Raw genomic sequence first — 20,054 nt, 5'->3', positions numbered from 1 at the left:
GATGGTAAATGACGAATACCTTACAAAAAGCATTTTTGTGCAATTTGTAAAGTGCCATGTGGCAGACATACATGCCCTTAGGGCATGTACGTGTGCCACATGTGCACACATGCACGAATCAGGGGTGCAACAGGGTGTCAATGTGACACCCTGCCACCCATGATAAGGCCTCCCCTATTACCGATTCGGTATTTACCGAATCGGTAATAGTAACTGGCTTCCCATTCATTCCTATGGGCCTGCAGGCCCATAGGAATGAGTGGGAAGGGATGCATTATTACCGATTCGGTAAATACCGATTCATAATTACTGATATTTACCGAATCAGTAATAATTACCGATTATTTACCTACATACTGTTTACCGATTCATAAATACCGAATCGGTAAAATTCGGTATTTATGAATCAGTAAATAGTATGCTACCTACATGAGGCTCTGAGTGTGCCTATGGCTGTGTTGGTGAGTGAATCGAAGTGCAGGTGTTTTTTTACAGGAAAGCCAGCCTTGCAACAATGAAAAATGACTTCGGAAATATTTCACTGCCAGGACATGTAAAATCTAAGTACACATGTCCAACTCTTTAAATACCATTCACCCTCCCAAAGGGGTGCCTTATAAAGAATTATAATGAAGGTGTATGCATTGCAAAAGGTTTGCTTTGCCCAGTCTAATTTCTAGTTTTAAAACTGCACAGTCAGCCTGCAGGGAAAGACCTGAAGACTGCTTGTATTATCTCTTTAGTTATTACTGTCCACTAGTAGCATTTAATTTACAGGCCCTGGGAAAACGGGTTACCATTACTAGAGACTTATAAGTATGTTAACTGTGCTAAGCAATGCTTTTAACAAATCAGCAAGGATTAAAGGGTGAAAGAACATGCACAGGGGCCTGAATGGCAGGGTTGGTCTCAGTGTACAGTCTAAATGCCAACAGCATCAATCCAAAAAACTGAGGATGATCATGCTAAAGGAGTCATTTTCTTACATCAATGAAATAAAATAGTACCCAGTAAGTGGTCATGTTAAATTAATTCAATTATATCTCAATTTAAATCATATAGCTTTTTCGTATTTAAAAAAATATGTATTTTACTAATTAATTCATGTATTATTTTAGAATGTATTTAAAAAAAACTAATCAAACGATCTTTTATTAAAAATTACAGATAATTAAAATTATTTGAAAGCAACCTTTAATAAAATGTACTACAGCATCAGTATAAATGTTAGTGAAAGCAAGTTTTCCAAACTTATTCTTTCAAACTTATCAATTAAACGAATATGCTAAAATGGATTAATTGTTTAACACACATTTAATTTGATGAGTTAATGCCCTGCAAATGTTTATTTTATTACTTATATTATGCATTAGAATATTTGTATTTTTTAATGATTAATGAATTTTAGTAATTTTCCCTGTCCTTTCCTATAGGGAGACCTCTGCCATGGTGGCAGAGACCTGCACCAAGGCTAGCAAAGTAATTAGTAGTAATGTTACACTTTTAAATTCTGTTGTAGGAGGCTCCAACCCAGATGTGAGGGGGTGAAGTCATGTAAGTGTACACCTAGGTGTAAACCTACAGTTGGATATGTTGAATACCCAAAAAAGTGTAGCGTTACATTTATAGTAGTAAGTTCACACATAATGTATACACACATGTATAGTTACCTATCTGAATATACACCTACCATCTTATTCCAAGAAAAAGACATGATAATTCTGTGGAAAGCAAATTCATGGCTTTCGCTACACCCCACAGTTACAACGTAGGACCTTGCAGGGTAATCAGGATGGGGCACCATTCTTTCCAGTCACAAGCTGGCCAGTGTTGCTGCACTGAAGCGCATTCAGGTGCAGGAGCAGCAATTTTATCACCAGAAAATGCAGTCAGTAAATTCGAATGTGGCTCGAGACCCTGCCCAGCCCCTTGCCAGAGCTGGTGGGTAAGCATCTAATGTTCCTTGCAGCCAGGCCACCCACAGCTTAGCCAGACTCCTGACTTCCAATCCACACCCACATTGATACCACCGCTCCCATTTACCAGCCACCTGCCCGGAGCTCCTGGGGATAACCATGGGGCTGTGAACCCTGTAACTCCAGGTGCTCACGGTTATTTTTTATACGGAGGATACAATCAACATTTCGAGGGATTTGGATGCAGAGCTACCTGGCAGATATACTCATTCTGGCCACGGTATCTCTGCATCTAAAATTCATGACACTTGTAATCAGGGCCTAGGTATGTTTAGTTGGTGTTGATGACACGAGTTCAGTTAAAGCTGTCTTCAGGCAGGCCGAAAAATGGAGACAGACCCTTTCCTTCTTGTCTTTTTTATTTTGATTGCACTGCCTGATCTTCAGACGTGTGTTTATGAAATGATATCCACCGTGAGTCATGGTTGAATAGCTTCCACCTTGCAGGCTCCTCGGTCTCCGAGCTACTTGACGCTCCCTTGGTAGCACCGCGCGTTTCAAGTTACAGACCTACGCAGACTCGGAGATTGTTTTCAAGGCGTGTACCACATGGTTTGTAGGGCAAAGTTATTATTTATGATTTATACATGCTAGTTGTTTTAGCAACATATGATTCCAATTACATTGTATGCTTTTGAAGTACAGTAAAATATGTTTCTCTTCAGAGCTCAGAGGTTACGATCACTGGTCTCCTAATTGATAACAGGTATATCAAAGCATCATGGATGCTGAAAAAAAGGCATGACCAAGAAAGCAAAAGCGGAATCCTAGCTGGCAATAACTCTGGGCATCAAACTGCACATAATCACGTATCATGTACACAGGCATCTGTAACCCTGGATTGCTACGGGGAATTCTACCTAATGGCCACGTCCCACTGTGAATTCGCGATAAAAGGTATCTATAAACTGCATGAGCTCAATAAGGAGCGTGTGTGAGAGGGCCCAGGTACGTAGGCTGCCACACGAGCACAACAAGCATTGGCAAAGCCAGTAAGCCTCAACTACGAGAGAGCTATTGACTTTTGTCAATGTTTTTTAGTCAAGTTGTACAGCAGCGTGAATAGTGTGCAGCATGGCAGAAAGTGTAAAAAACAAAATCAATGATGCAGCCAGAGCCTGCAGCCAGTGCCCGCGTCATATCACTTTTCTTTGTTTGTTTCAGCCTAGATGCACAGAAGCCAAGCTGCTGTACATGACTACAAAACACAGGCAAAATCAATAGCTCTCTCATAAGTGAGACCTATTGGCTTTGCCAATGCGTTCTTAATTATTTTAGTCACTCTGCACAGCAGTCACAGTAGCATTCTGCATGGCTAAAAAGTATTGCAAAAGTAAACAATGGCTATGCTGTACAGCATGAACAAAGGCAATGGCACAGTAATCTCAAAGGCCAGACCTATTGGCTTTGCAAATGCTAGTTGAGACTCGGGACAACACACCCCTGTGATTCCGAGCAAATCAGGTATTCTCTCCATGCATGTAAAAGAAAAGAATATGGCACATGGCAAAAAAATCAGATCACTTCAAGAAAGCAATTGTGCCCATGTCTTAGTGAAAACACATTTGGAGGCGCGCAGCGTTTGGAGTGCGGATTTTACTGACCGGTGCTGGTGTTGAACTACTTGGCCCAGAAGTCTGTGGGGGCAGCGTGACCATCAACAGCCCCTCCCTCCTCCCATCAGCAGACAAAAAAGACCTTGCGCCTCCCGCTTCGCGGGACGCGCAGCGTTTGGAGTGCGGATTTTACTGACTGGTGCTGGTGTTGAACTACTTGGCCCAGAAGTCTGTGGGGGCAGCGTGACCATTAACAGCCCCTCCCTCCTCCCATCAGCAGACTTAAAAGACCTCGCGCCTCCCGCTTCGCGGGACGCGCTGGGCTAAGCCCGGGCAAAGGGCGGGCCGTCTACGGCCGTCCAAGGCCGACCGAGGCTGAGCTGGGCCACCCCCCCTGTCGTTGGCTGCGTACATGCCACAAGCTGTTCCAGAGTCAGGTGACCGATAGTCTCATTGTTTCTCCTAGGCATATAAGGGGCTGTCTTTCACAGTTTTTTACTGTTCCACAGTTATATTTGTCATATTATCCTCACTGCACAATGTATTGGTTTTCATTTTATATGTGTTTCATCTCACTTAACAAATTATCATGGCTACACACTCCACAAAATCAAGGCTCTCTTTGGTGGGGGGCTCAGTTAGGGGGACTTTGGATCACTTTATCACCAGGGCCGCTTCTGTTTTAGAACAAGAGATTGCTATTACGGAACGCCGTCTATCACTGGACCCTATTTATCAGAAGCGTTCGTCCCTGGGCCACATCCAACAGGTTCCTTCGCCTTCAACTAGGACCTCTGACCCTGATCCCATCGACGACGCTGGCCCTTCCGTGCAATCATATGACCCAATAGTCATAGCGGCTACTCCAAAGGAACTTGACATATGCCCTTCTAATTCGCAATCATTAATGGTCTCTTCCTTTGAGGACCTAACTCCAACTGACACCGCCAAGATATCTAAGAGAAAACCCGTAAAGAATAGACCCTCTTCCTCTAAGCTTACAGCAAAAAAAATTCCTATTGCTCCAACAAAAAAAAGGAGAAAAGACTGCCATCCTGATGTGCTTAAACCCACACCTCAATTAACACCGACCCTCACATGAGCTAGGTCTCCAACACTCCCGATACAGCCTCCCATCTCTCCTTCCTCCAACTTACTGGCTGACATAGAGCACCTGGTAAGATCTTTACTCTCACCTTTAGTGGAGAGAGTTAAGAATATTGCAACACAGCTAACATGCCTGGAAGCATCCCATGCTTCACTTATTGCATTAAATAACGACCTGAATTCCCACCTATGTAAAAACCCTACTGCGGTTACTATACCCCTCCCTTCCACTCAAACAACTACTCAGCCTAACACAACGAATCATACAGAGAACATATCTGTTCCTCTATAGCACAGAAAAAAATCACCGCCAAGGGGGCTTTAAGAGAAGAACTACTCTCCAATCCTGCAGTGTCCCTGGGTAATAACATCAACTGGCAGCCCACTTCGGATTACAAACTGGATAAAAGCTCTTACATTGACTTGCCCCCCGAAGCGGCTCCCTACGTAGTGACACTCACTGGCGTTCCAGTGCTTGCCCAGGGTAAAACGGAGAGATACCAGGAACTCAAAAATAAAGTAGTATACTGGCTGACCCAAAATAGACCACTCCCCCCAGAAATTAATGGTGAAATATTACATGTGAGGAGATTGAAATGGTTGGGCACTAGACCGAAGGACATCCAGGGTGATATCATTATAATTAATTTTAGAGATCGTAGGGTGTTACCCCACATCGTGGATTGGTACACCCCGAGCAGGGGTATGGGAATTTCTACGGTTGATTTAAGTTATTTTTACCCCCGCTCCCTCTTGTCTAATCTCACATTTCCACACCCACCATCGAGTTTCAACATCCAGGCTCACCACTTCACTCTCCCAACTTCAAACAGATATGCCACTCTTTCAGGTTTGGACGAACAGGATTGACTTTTTAACATTGGACCTGTGGCTGATAACTTTTCTACCACGAGCATTCTGCCAATTATCCTAGAATCTGATAACCTGAATTTCAAGAATAAAACACCGCTCATTGACAATCTGGGGTGGAAGTCAACTTCTGGCATTGTCCCTCACTCTCCATCTTTAGAGCCAATGCTCTTGACTGATTGTTTGATAACCAATCTTTCTTCCAATCATTTAGCCCACAGTGATATTTCCCTCCCTAAAATTCCCTTGCAATTCTCAGAAACTACTGAGATTGTAACAGATTCTACGACTGGTAACACCGGTACAGATGAACTCCTGCAGGGTGATAGTATTTTGTCCTGGAATGTGACAGGTCTCCTCGACAAATTGACTAACCCCGTATGGACTCAAACCGTTTCCCGTTACAGCATTATCTGCTTACAGGAAACTTGGACTGCCACAGAGCTCCATCTCTTAGGGTATCAGACCTTTCATACCCCAGCCTCTCCCAGTCCCCATGGTAGAAGCAAGGGGGGACTTTCGACCTACATTTCTGTAGAATGTCGATTAAAACCAGCCTTTGTCACAGGGACTTCAAATTACCAGCTTATTAGCTTGACCGGTGGCTCTTTTAAAAACATTGTCCTGGTCAATTTTTACAACAACATTCCAAGTTCTAACCTGGATTTGGTGCTTAATGGATTAAAAAATGATCTTATTAAAATAGCGTCCCAAAATAATTCTGACACTCTAATTATTTTCCTAGGTGATTTCAATTGCCCTCTGTGCCCACAGAGCATTAAAGGTTCTTGTGGACTGACAACTGACACGGACGATTCTCCCAGTCACTTTCGCCACTCTAAACTAGGAGATCTTTTAAATGGCTTAACATCCCATTTTAATTTATCCTTTGTCAATGACTTATGCCTCCCACCCAAGTGCTTTAAACCCACTTATAATGGGAGAGGTTGTCATACTACGATTGATTATACACTTATATCTTCCAGGTACTCAGGGTCGATACTTACTTGGGAGACACTTGACACTGTTATTAGCGATCACTATCCAATCGGGGTAACCTTAAAGCTAACCCCATATGCTAAGGACACGGTCAGGCAGAATCCCCCTTATTTTCCTCCCATACAGCTGGGAACCACTATGGGCCTCTTTCTTAAATGGGACAAAGTGGTTCCCCTCACTTTTCTTAACACTCTGGTTAATAATGTATATGATCACATTCAAACGTGTTTGTCACTCACAGAAAATCCGCATACAATAACCAAATCTTTTTCTGCAATCTTGTCAGAAATCAAAACTCTGCTCGCATGTGCCCCAAGGAAATCTCCTCCACTCACTCATGGCTGGTTTGATAGGAACTGTTCCAAAGCTTTGCGACTCTTGAAAGTAGCTTTGAAATCTAGTCCTAGAAACCGCCTAGCAATACAGCAAGCTAGACATAACTATCGCACTATGCGTCAGGCAAGGAAAAACCAGCTGAAATCGCAGGCTTGGTTAGCCCTCGTGGAAGCCTCTGGGAAGAGGGATAATACCGCCTTCTGGAGGGCAGTCAATGCTCCCTTTTTCCGATCCTCCCAGCCCCCGATTTTGGATTCAGCCATAACCCCCGAAACTTGGGTTAAACATTTTAGCACCTTATACAACCCTACTGATTCGGCTAATCGATTGTATGAGACGGAAAGTGACTCCAATTCCCTCTCTGATTTAACTATCACTACTTTTTTCCCCTTAAACATTCTATTCGACTATGCCGAAGTACTGATGGCCCTAAAACAAAGTCCCTCTGGGAAAGCCCCAGGCCCGGATTGCGTCCCAATAGACGTTTTTAAATCACAGCCTGATCTATGGGCTCCACTGCTTACTAATGTATTGAATTCTTTGAACACCACTGGTTTTATTCCCACTTGGCCTGAGGCAATTGTCGTCCCGATTTTCAAAAAAGGCGCGAGGGATAATCCCGCCAATTATCGTCCAATTTCACTTTTAGACTCCCTCATGAAGGTAGCCGGGCAAATTATTTTAAACAGAACACATGACTGGCTAAGCGATCAAGATATTATCTCCAACTTGCAATTTGGCTTCAGACAAGGTAAGGGCACTATTGAACAGGGTCTAAATCTGACCCTTATAATAGCCAAATATACTCAGGCCAAAAAAAGCAATCTGTTCATAACCTTTGTAGACCTCAGCTCTGCATTTGACTGTGTTGACCATACGCAGTTATGGGAAACCCTTGCAGAGATCGGTTTAGATCCCCCTATTCTTTCATTTATTAAAGAGCTGTACAGGGATGCATCGGCCCGCGTGAGATATGGTAATAATGGAGAATGTTCTGACAGGTTTTTCATCAGGCGAGGCGTCAGACAGGGTTGTATATTAGCTCCCTTACTTTTTACCCTTTATATTTACTCCGTTAGCCATCATCTGAACAGAACTTTTCATGACTATCCCACAATAAACGGTAAACCTATGCCCATTCTGCTTTATGCAGACGATGCCGCAATTATGTCCCAGACCCGCATGGGGCTACAAAGGGCAGTCAACGAATTTACTGACTTTATGTTTACCTCCAAAACTTACACCATGTCCTGCGGCCTAGGGATCGGAAAAAAGCCATGTTCTATCTTCCTGAATGGCAACAAATTGGATAATATTGATAGTTTCCCTTATTTGGGCATTATTTTTAACAAGAGGGGCACTTGGCGAGCTGCGGCTCAAGCCAGAGGCTTAGCATTGTCTAAAGCCATAGGAGCACTGACCAACTTTTCTAAAAAACTAGGGGGTCGACCAATAAGCCCTTTACACCAGATCTATCGGGCGAAGTGCATCTCAACTGGCACCTATGGATCCGGGATTTGGGGGATTGAACCCGTTGATCAAATTCAACGTCTCGAGAATGCCTTCTTACGTTATCTCCTGGCTGTCCCTCCTGGCACCTCCACCTATATGGTGCATACTGAATTGGGCCTCACATACATCGCTGACACGATCAATTCTTCCCCCCTTATTTTATGGCATAAAGTCTGGACCAATGAAGAGATACCTTTTAACAGGGAAATTATTACAGACTGTCTAAAATTGAAAGACGCCAAGAACATAAAATGGTTGAACTACGTCAAGAGGTTGTCCACTGATATAGGGCACCCTGAATTTGTTACTGACCCTTCAACCTTAGTTAAAATAGCAAAAGTTACGTTAAAGCGTCTTGTTTTAAATTACTGGAGCTGCCATAGATGGTCCTTAGAAAAACAAAAGAGCACTATTGCGGATTACCAAGAATCGACCATTATGAGTGGTACCCAGCAATATTTACTCTTAGAACCATCTCCGTTTACCCGCATGCTCCTGACCCGCTTTCGTACCAACACTTTTTTTAGACTTCTAACTTTTCCCAATCCAAATTGTTGGTCCAGTGACTTACCGAAGTGTCCTTGCGATGACCTTTCAACCCAATCTAACATTCATTGTATTCTATTCTGTAGATTTTATCAACTGCCAAGGACTATTTTTTTAAAACCGTTGCTTAAATCATGGGGATTACGTTCATGTAAAATGGCTTACCAAAAACTAAAAACCCTGGAAACTCCTTTAGCCCTAGCAGCCATTTCATCTTACCTGAAAATGACCTTGAGGCAGCGGACATCAATGCAGACCTAAGTTGATATATATCTTGATGCTTTGATTGTGTATCTGTACTTTTTATCTGATCTTAACTACGTCACAAAATAACTGAAATTTTAATTTGTTTTAAATGGATTTTTTATATTCAAGTGTATGTACTTTTATGATATTGTTTTTGTACATATCGAATAAAGTTCATTATCTATCTATCTATCATTTGGAGGCAGATAACATCTGTTGTCACAATAAACCAGGGGCGTAACAAAGGCCCCTGCAGCCCCTCACTGCACTAAACATTAATTTCAAAGAAGAAAAAGTCTTCTTTGAAGTGTGTGTGGCATAGTATAACAAAGCTACAAATGGTGAGAGATTCAACAAAGACGACAGAGAAGAATAAATAAAAGCAGTGCCTCAATCATAGTGGGATCAGAGGAAGGACAGCAATAAAGCTGAAGCAATCAGTATTTGGCCCATGTTCCAGCTGAAAGCAGAGAAAGTCAAGCCAGCATGAGTTGGCCAATTAGAAGGCAGAAAGTAAGAGTGACAATGAAGCCAACGAATGTTACGCAATGGGCAGGCTGCAAGCCCATTGTACACAATATCTCTCGCAAGCGAAAGCACATGCAGCTCATGAGCTGTCACAGGCAAAACCTAAAATTAAGAAGCAGTATGCCAGAAGATATAGCCTGACATTTGACTTCTCTCTATGAAGCGCAGCATATGTGACAAAATAAATACAGAATTTAAAGGCTTCTTAATTTAATGCTTGGACTTTTATGGGCCACCAAAAATCAGGACGTGACTCACCAGTGGGTCACGCCCCACAGTTTGAGCTGCTAGGGCAGCATACTACAAGAAGACAGGAGGGGATGGGAGCACACTGCTTCACCTCCCGGCACAGTTCACCCCTTAGCATTATGGTAAATGCAGTTTGTTACTGAAGTATTTCACCAAAGTAGGTGCAGGTTAGTGCTGTCAATCTCTAGACTCATGTTTCCTGGATATCATCCTTCATCAGAGATAAAAAAACAACATTTATCCAGGGTTGCTGAGTAAGCTGGCACAATCCTTTCAGGTGTCACTACCTCTCACAGGTTTACAGTTGCATCTCTAACAGCCTGTCAGCTCAATGGTGCAAGGGAGCCTTTTCAAACAGAAGGAGGATGGGAGCACACTGCTTCACCGCCCAGCACAGTTCACCCCATAGCATTATGGTAAATGTAGTTCATTTTAAATGCTTACTTGAGTTTTTGCTGAATTATTGCACCAAAGTTGGTGCAGGTTAGTGCTGTCAATCTCTAGACATGTTTTTTCTGGATATCATCCTTCATTAGTAGAGATAAAAAAACTAAATGTATCTAGGGTTGCTGAGTAAGCTGCCACAATCCTTTCAGGTCTCAGTACCTCTCACAGGTGCACAGGGGCATCTCCAAAAGCTTGTCAGCTCAATGGCTCAAGGGAACCTTTTCAAACAGAAGGGGATGAGAGCACACTGCTTCACCTCCCAGCACAGTTCACCCCTTAGTATTATGGTAAATGTCGTTTTTTTTTATCTCTACTGATGAAGGATAATATCCAGAAACACATATGTCTAGAGATTGACAACACTAACCTGCACCAACTTTGGTGAAACACTTCAGCAAAAACACGTAAGCATTGAAAATGAACAGGGTTGAAGCACGAAGTGTATAAGAGAGGGCCTACATTCTCCATGGGAGCTGCTGAGGAGACAGTCTCCTTTCTTGCGCTGGAGGGAGGACTGGGACGATCCTGCCGGGTCATGGTGAAGCCAAAGAGTCAAATGCAGATGCATTCCAACTACATGGACAAATATGGCTTCCCTAAACAGACAGCGGAGGGTGCCAACCCGGGCATGGAGCAAACAGAAATGGTGGAGCCCTCCTTAGGGGCTATCATGGCTGTAATCCAGGATGTCAAGACCTCTCTTGAATACAACATCAGTCCTGTGATAGTGAATGTTAACCTCCTGAAGGCAGACTTTAAGAAAATGTCGAAGAATATCACAGTCGCTGAGTCTGACATCCATAACTTGTAATTCACATCCTAAATGCTTGAAGATCAGGTATGCAACTTGACAAAACAATAGGAAATTATGGCAGCCCCGAACAAATATCAGAAGGGCAGGTCCAGATGCAACAACATTAGAGTGGTGGGGGTGCCCGAGGGAACGGAGGGACAATCCATAGCCTTATTCTTGGTAGATTTGATTGCTAATCACCTCCGCATATAGCGTCTATCCAATTTTTTCTTCATAGAGCGGGCACATAGAGCGCCAATACCACCGCCAAAACCTGCCCCCCCAAACGATCATTGCCAGAAGCTCCAACTATCGGGACAGGGATGCCACACTCCAGTCAGCTCGCTCCCATGGGGACTTAACATATGAGAATGCCACAGTGCAGTTTTTCCTGGATTTCATGTTGCTTGTGCAGCGTCAGAACCGAGGCTTCGAAGAGATAAAGAGAGTGCTAAGAGCTAAAGAACTAAAATATATGATGCTCTTCCTGGCCAAGCTGTGAGGGCTGGTGGAGGGCAAATCCTGGTACTTCCATACACTGACAGAGGCTTGGAACTGGCTGGAGGGCTATTGTGCACTGGGGATGTGGGGTGCACAGAAGTAAAAGAAAGGTCACCCCATAGATCGACAGGGGGAGGCCCTGGCTGAATCACAGGATGGGCGGGAGGCCGGAGGATGAGATCTCCTGAGTGTCTGCAGACTGAGCGCCTCTGGACCTTAGTAAATTATGATTTGATATGTACATTTCTCTCCAGATACAATCATCTCCTGGCACGATCTCATAATCATAATAATGTTACGTTACACACTTAGTTGGCAAGAATAGGGAGTGACTAACTCACACTCCTACACCACACTTTGTCTTGTTTTTCATAACCAGTGCTCCCACGTAGTAGTAGGTCGTAGCACGCATCGTCCCGCAGCGGGGCGGGAAGACCCCGATAATTAAGCATGCCACCAAGGGTCCTTTTGGTGGGTGAGGGGTATTTAAACAAAGCTGTGTGCTTTCCACCATTGTAGGAGACACACGTAGTCTGGAGGAACACTTCTATACTTTCCTATAAGGGTGGATCCCTTTGTTTTTTGACAATCTAACTTGAGGAGGACGTATCTTCCTCTTCTGCTCTTTTGAGCATTACCTCTTCACTCCCTTTGTGTAAAAACGTTGACATTTCACAGTACACCGATTTGTCAGCACGACATGGTAGACTCTCACGGCTGGACTATGTTTTTACCCCCCACATAAGTGTGGGCCAGTTCCATGATGTAGGCCACTTACCACGGGGGTCTCTGATAATTCCCCAGTGATGTTCCCCCTTGCTTGGCCAGTCAAGCGATCAGTGTTGCCCCCAAGGATACCATTTTGGCATATAAATGATAGAAAACTCCAAGACAAGCTACGTGAACATCCTACCAGTATTACCAGGAGAATGTAGGATTTGTAGATTTGGCCTGCAACCTGTGGGAGGTCTTTAAGACGGTGTTGTGTTGCCACACCCAAGCCATTATTGGGGGTCAAAAAGTAGGAACAAGCAATTAAGCATGATGAGATGGAAAGAGAGATCACTTCCCTAGAACTAAAACTGATGGGTGGAGGGAAGCCGGATACCGAATTGACACATCATCTTCAGCTCAAACAACGGGAATTGAGAGATCTGGAGGATGCTGCCCAGGCGCATGAACTAGCTACCCAGAGGTGGTTGAACAATATTGGTGATAAGGCTAATAAACATATTGCCTGGCTAGAAAAGTGAGATAGGGATAGGAATTTGGTTGTTGAGATCCAAGACCTCACGGGGAAATCCCATACAGTCTGGATGGACATAGCAAAGACATTTGCGACATACTACAAAAGCATATATTCCTCTAGGACTACCTGCACCAGCCAGGATTGCACCAATCTCTTGAAAGATATGTCTTTATGCTCTCTCTCATCAAAAGACAGTGAGAAACTAGATTTGGACCTGATGGCGGTCGACGTGGAAGAGAGGATTCTGGAACTTCAGTCTGGTAAGGCGGCAAGGACCAATGGCCTTTCAGTGGCACTATACAAATGTATAGCGGATAAAACAGCACCCCCCATGCTCAATATGTTTGAGAAAGCCAGACAGGTAGGAGTTCTTCCAGCCGACCAGTGACTGGCCATGATATTGGTTCTTCCTATGAAAGGTAAATGCTCAGTAGCCTATAGCTCATTCAGGCCCATCTCTCTGCCGAACATGGAGGCCAATGTCCTGCCGAAGGTCTTGGCCAACAGACTGTGAAGGTGAAAGCTAAGGTAGTCCATTCGGATCAATCTGGATTTATGCCCCACAGAGGCACCAGGCTGAATGGGAGGCCTCTAGCCGGAGTGCTACACATGACAGCAGCTCCCTAAGGTGAGGATGCTGTTCTGCTCTCTCTGGATGCATGGAGGGCCTCAGACAGCATAAAGTGGCCCTATTTATTTGCAGTTCTGTCTATACTGGGATTCAGCCCCAGCTTTTGTTCATGGGTCAGACTTCTATATCAAGATCGATTGGTGAGGCTGCGGGTTAATGGTGCATTCTCACACTCTTTTGCTCTCCACAGGAATACGCAGCAGGGCTGCCGCTTGTAGCCAATGATCTTTGCCCTGGCACTGGACCCTTTGGTGGCGTGGATCTGGCAGGACCCTCACCTGTGGGGCATCCGAAGGAATGAGGCATGGGAGGAACAAATCACGTTATATGCCGATGACATCCTAATTTATGCTGTACAGCTCGACCCTACAGAACTCTTCCCGCCCCCTCCTTTTTTCTCTGTAAAGAACGTGAATTGCAGAAATTTTAAATACTCATGGTTCCCTAGGTTAAAGTTATTCTAAACAACTTCAAAGGTAGTTATACATTTATCATCCCAGAAATCCCCAAGGTTGAATGGGCCATGCTCTTTCCAACTCCTAATGTGAGGATCATGAAATATATCCAGCAAGAGGGGGTTGTCTTGGAGAGGTGTATAAAAACTAAAACGGCCAATCCTAATTTTTCTTCGGACAATAGATCTAACTCGGTGTGCATGTAAAAGTGTTGTAAACCTCACTTTTTTATAATACCAAAATTCTAATTGGTGAAACAGGCACCCTGGAGCCTTATCACCAATTGCAAGTTCATAACATGAGGGAGTAAAATTGCATGCAGCAAGTGCATTGCCATTGGCATAAAGCAAATCCAATCATCTGTTGCAATGCCAAGGCCCAATAATACAATTGGAAATTCAGTGCTGCCTAAACCCGCCTCCTCTGTTCTCTCGGAAGGGTCAGAAACGTAATCGCACTCCGAGGTCGGCCATAGGCCCACAGAAATCTCCCGTTCATTCCATCCAAAGCCTTAAACCAAGAATTATTCACCTCTAGAGGTATGGCCCTAAAAAAGTAAAGGATTATGGGTGAAAACATCATTTTATTTACATTTGCACCTCCCGATCAGGGTGAGTCCAAGATTATTCCACCTGCACAGCTCCATCTTGTTTTTACTAATCAGAGGATCTAAGTTGCACGGAACAATTTTGTCTGTATCTGCCACAATATTAACCCCCAGATACACCACATTCAGCACTAACCGCCTCTCATTGAATCGCACATTGCCGTTTATGAGTATCTGAGTTTTATTCCGATTAAGTCGGGCAGAAATTCAGGCAAATTGATCAGACTTAAGTTCAATTTAGTTGACTGCCCGGGTGGGATTCGGGGTGACAATTGCTAAACCGTCTGCATATGCCAGAATTTTAGTGGCCCACCCTCTTGTATGCATCGGTACGATTATAGAATTACCTTTAATTCGCTGAATTAAAGGATTGATGTAGAGGGCAAATAGAAGAGGGAACAAGGACAGCCCTGCCTTGTCCCCTGCTGGATCGCTACTGTCTCTGACTCTCCACCCCTTAGGGAAATTTTAGCAATAAGATTAATATATAGTGTTTTAATCCATTTAATATATTCCAGCCCCAAACCCTTTTTTTCCATTATTGCCCATAGTTATGACCAGGAGACCCTATCGAACGACTTCTAGGCATCTAGAAGTATTAATGCCATACGGTCTCCTGAGAACTTAGCAACATCGAATAGGGTAATTACTGGCTGAATATGATCTGCTTTTCTCATCCCGGGAATAAATCTGTGTTGTACAGGGAAAACAATTTTCCTAATTATACCAGATTACCGCTTAGCTAAACTTTTGGCGTAGATTTTGGTATTGCAGTTGATTAAATGATTAAATGAATTGGTCGGTACAACCACAGCTCCAACACAGATTTAGCCTTTATAGGAAACTCCACGATCTTGTTGGAAGCCATGAGTCAGGTGGAGTGGTACCCTTTTGGATAGACAGGAATACATCTGAGATATATTTATTAAGGCTGGTAGCAAAAATGCTATAAAATTCTCCCAGGATGACTTTGATCCCAGCTGCCTTCCCGGGGGCTAAGTCAGAGACAGCAGATGTGACTTCTTCTAATGAAATGGGCTGTTCTAGAAGTTCATGATCCTCTCCATTTAATGTTTCCAGGATATAGTAATCCAAATATGACCACATCTCTCCTGCTTCTACCTCCTCCTTGGCGTGTAGCGGCAGGTAATAATTCTGGAAAGCAGACCGTATCCCCCTTTGGTCACAGATAAGTCCTAGGTCCAGGTCCCAGATTTGCTTGATGGGCCGAAGGTCAACTGCTGTCTGTAACAAAATGCTAACATTATGCCCCACTCTTTCATTATATTCATTTAATTTGTTTTTCCAGACTGTATATTTGCCCACCGTTTTCTTGGCCGAGATATCCAATATAGCATCTTTGGTGAATACAACACTAAACTGAGCATCTTACTACCTAGTCCACTAGAAACAGCTTCTACCAAGCCTGTCTCAGCCACCAATAAGGCCTGATAATGTTCTTGAAGATGTTGCTTCTCCTTTTTCTGCCTAACCCAGCTAAATCTCGAGGTTTAACCTCGAGCCCCCCCTTTAAATACATCCTATGTTATACCCATGGGGCACTCCCTATATTTTCAGCCATAAATATTGGAATCCTCGTTTTCATATGATTAACATAATCATCATCTAATAACAAAGCTCTCTCAAATGACCAACACCTAATAAGGACCCAGATAATCAATTTGTAGCAAGACCAAAAAGAATAACAAAGAGGAGAAGAGAAAAAGCAGACTCAACAGAGCCTCTCAAAAACCCTCTCCAGAGACATATGAATCTCATCGCAGAATATACGGAAGTGAGAAAGATAGAGGAGAGTACAAATCTGGAGCAGAACACGAAGTGTCCATGGGCATTAACCCAGACCAGACTCATCAGTAATCTCTTTGAGATATTCTTGGGCTTTAATCTCTGACAGAAATGTCCCTGTCCTTCCATTAAATATATCCATTCTTGTGGCAGGTACGACTTATCAAGAACACCTCACAACCAAGTCGCTGAAAGGGAGGAAACAGTTACCATAGGCACCACCTTCTCTCGACTGTCACATGGCAGAAGTCTGGGCAGACAAAGAATCTATGCCCATCATACGACCGCTTTGCTTCTGGTCTTGCCTTATCAGAGATAGCCTGTAGTAAAAGAAAATTGCTGAAATAAACTAAAAAAGCTCTAGGTTTCTACGTCTGTTGAAGTTGTTTTTTCTTGGGCATTGGGGAAATTGATGAACCCTCTGTACTTCAGTTTCCCAGTCCCACTGGGCTAGGTCAGGGAATGCTCCTTTCAGCAGTCTCAGCATGAAAGACCTAATGTAATTTCCCTCCGCATTCCCTGCCAGCCTGAGAAACTGTAGATTATTTCTTTGTTGGCGAGCCTCAAAATCCTCCAGCTTCCACATCATATCCACCAACTGGGATTCCTGTGTATTCTGCCATTTCTCCACTGTCGCAATGCCTGCCACTGCTTCCTCCGCCCGTTCCTCAACTGCCGTAATCTGTTCCACCATTTCAGATATTTTAATTACTTTGCAAACTTCTCCTTGTATTTTCTTTGTGCTGAGGGTGAACTCTTTTGTGCTCAGATCTGGCTTCAGCTTGCGTCTGTTTCAAACTGGGGGAACCTGCTGGCCTCATATCCACCAGCACCTTCCCCCCCGGGTGTTCAATTCCTCTGCTTCATTCTCGCTATATATCTGGAGTGTGGCAGAATAGTCCCATCTTAGCTGTCTATCACTCTTATTCAAATTCTCACTTTACCTTTTTGATGGGAGCAAATGGTTTTGTGTGGAAGGTTTCATCCTCCCACTAATCAAGCTGCCCCCGATGTGTCAGGGGTAAAATCCTCCTCCATCAATTCCTCACGCAGGCAGAAGAGATCAGACTCGTCTGTAAGTGAAAACAAATTCTCTACTCCTTGAGGGGATCCTCCCAGCTGTGTTAAAGCTGCTTGCCCTTGACATTTATTAGAGCGGGCTCCCGTGTCCCTCACAAAATTCTGGCTCTGAGACCCATCTGGTAGCAGAGCAATGAGGGCATCTATCCCCTCAGTTCTGGCCTCTACCTGTCATACAAGTGACAATTCCTTCTACCCACTATTGCTCTCCCTTTGTGAAGATTTGGCTTGTATTGTACTGTATTGCAGTGAATCAGCCATGCCAGACCCCCGGGGGAGCTACCCACTTGTTTCACAGGCGCCACAGAAGCAAGCACGGAGGTGATAGACCTACCACGATCCTTCAGGTTTTGAATTCTTGCTCTGAGTGACAGAACGCACAGGAACTGACAGAGCAGGTTCCGCCTGATCCTTAGGCAGCTAGTTCCTCTTCGGCAGAATTATCAAGCTTCCTGGGTCCCGGGACCAAGGGGAAAAGCTACAGAAGCTGCCAAACGCGTTTGCAGTACGCCAAACAGCCTCGCCTGCCCACCACGGTACAAAAGCAGTGTGACTACGCCAAAACCAGAGACGGGCTCATTTAAAGAGGTAAGAGAGGTCCAGCATTATACATTCCTCTTTGTCTATGCCAACTGGTGGGAGCCGGAGGACCAGCTAGCATGACACATTATGCAGCCGCCATCTTGCCACCAAAAAATGGAAGAAACTCTTTCACTTTCTTTAGGAGAGCTGGTACCAGGCCATATCTAATTTTTAACAATGTGTTCTCTGAGGATGAGGTTGGTGTGTAGGATGAATCCAAGTGATGCATTTCTTGAAAGTTGAGGTTCAAAGCTGTCAAGAGTCATGTCACTGAGCCATGTTTATACTATTTCTTGCGTGTTGTTCTTGGCTAATAACAGGAATTCTGCTTTGGCAGGGTTAAGCTTCAGGTAAGTGCTGGACATCCAGGTCTGGATGAGGTGCAGGCAGTATTTAGGCATTGGATGTCTGGCGTGGAGAAGACTTTCAAGTAGAGTTGTATGTCACTGGCACACTAGTGATGTTTCATGCTATTTGTGACCTCCAGGGGGGTTCATGTAGATGATGAAGATGACATGGGGCAGTATGAAACTATAGGGGATTCTTCAGGTGATAGGGATCTTTTGGGATCTGGAAATACCCACATGAGCAAACTGGTGTTAGTTTAAAAAGTAGGAGGCAAACCAATGACAAACATTGCCAATGAATCACATGTGAGACTCCAGGGTGTGGATGAGGGTGGGGTGGTTGACTCTGTTTAAGGCACGTGAGAGGTGCAGCAGTATCAGGAGGAGGGGCCATATTCAGATGTGATCAGGAGGATGTTGCCTAGCATGACTAATATAACAGTATGTGTGCTTCAGTGTGATAAGAAGCTAGATTGGTAGCAATGGAGCAGATTAGCACTGATGTGTACTAAGAGCATACCTCCAAACATACCCTCATTTAAAACCCACTTATCTTCACTCTCCAAACAAGTCAGATGCCTCCCAAAAATAGACTTTAAAGGCCTTGTCAAAGTGCACTTTACTTACTTGTGATTCTGCATCAATAGCAAGGAATATCCAGCATTCCCTCTTGTTTCCCTGAATCCAACTACAACAGCTCTTGTGATCTAGAATAGACCCCACTACTATTTATATAAACCTTGCACTCATTTTGGTGTACATCTGCCTGTGCAGGATAAGCCCCATTTTCCTTGTAGCTGAGCCCCAGAGGTGCTGGAACTAGAGAAGTGGCAGGTGAGGAAGCAACCCCAGGTGACCAGAAAGGGAGTCAACAAAACAATAAGGCATTTTAAAGTGCAAGGGGCACAACTATCAGAAGATCAAAATCAGTTGTTCCATCAAAACACTGCTTATTGTCTCATCATGCTGATCTATGGGATGTATGACGTAACAACGCGAGTCATTACAACGCGTGCAGTTACATCGCAATCGTTACAACGACTGCGATGTTACTACGCTATGCCATTACAACGCAAGTCTTTACTAGGGGTGGGCGGAATTTGCGGAATTAACCTTCGCAAATTATCGCGAGAATGTTTAAAATTATCGCAAACAAGCAGAAATATCGCGAAGATGCGGAAGTTTTTTTCCGGCATGTTCGCGAGATTTTCTGCATGGTTGCGGGTCGCCAACTTACCCATGTGGTTGCTTGCGGGCGCGGCCATCTTGTTTTGAGTTGTTCTCGCGGTGCATGATCGCGAGAAGAAAGACGTGATCGCGCGACGCATGACGTCACTGCGGGCGCGAACTGTCGCGAGACAGCGCAAATGGCTAAAAACAATACAACATCTCATGGAGAACGCGACCGGATCAAGAAAACTTGTCGGCGAACGCAGGGATTCAGGTAAGGCGATCGCGCGCGCGCGAGAATGTATCATTTTACAGCGCGAGCAAGAAACAAATTATCGCCAAGCTGCGGAAACCGGAATTTTTGACATTTTCGCGCTCTCCGCGGAACGCAAAAATGTCAAATTATCGCAATTTCCGCGAACGGAACGAAATTTTTGCCCAGGCCTAGTCTTTACATCGAC

Source organism: Triturus cristatus, chromosome 5_1 (genome assembly GCF_964204655.1).
Source record: "Triturus cristatus chromosome 5_1, aTriCri1.1, whole genome shotgun sequence".
NCBI lineage: Eukaryota > Metazoa > Chordata > Amphibia > Caudata > Salamandridae > Triturus > Triturus cristatus.
The sequence above is the reverse complement of the archived record's forward strand: the minus strand, read 5'-3'. Positions refer to the sequence as shown.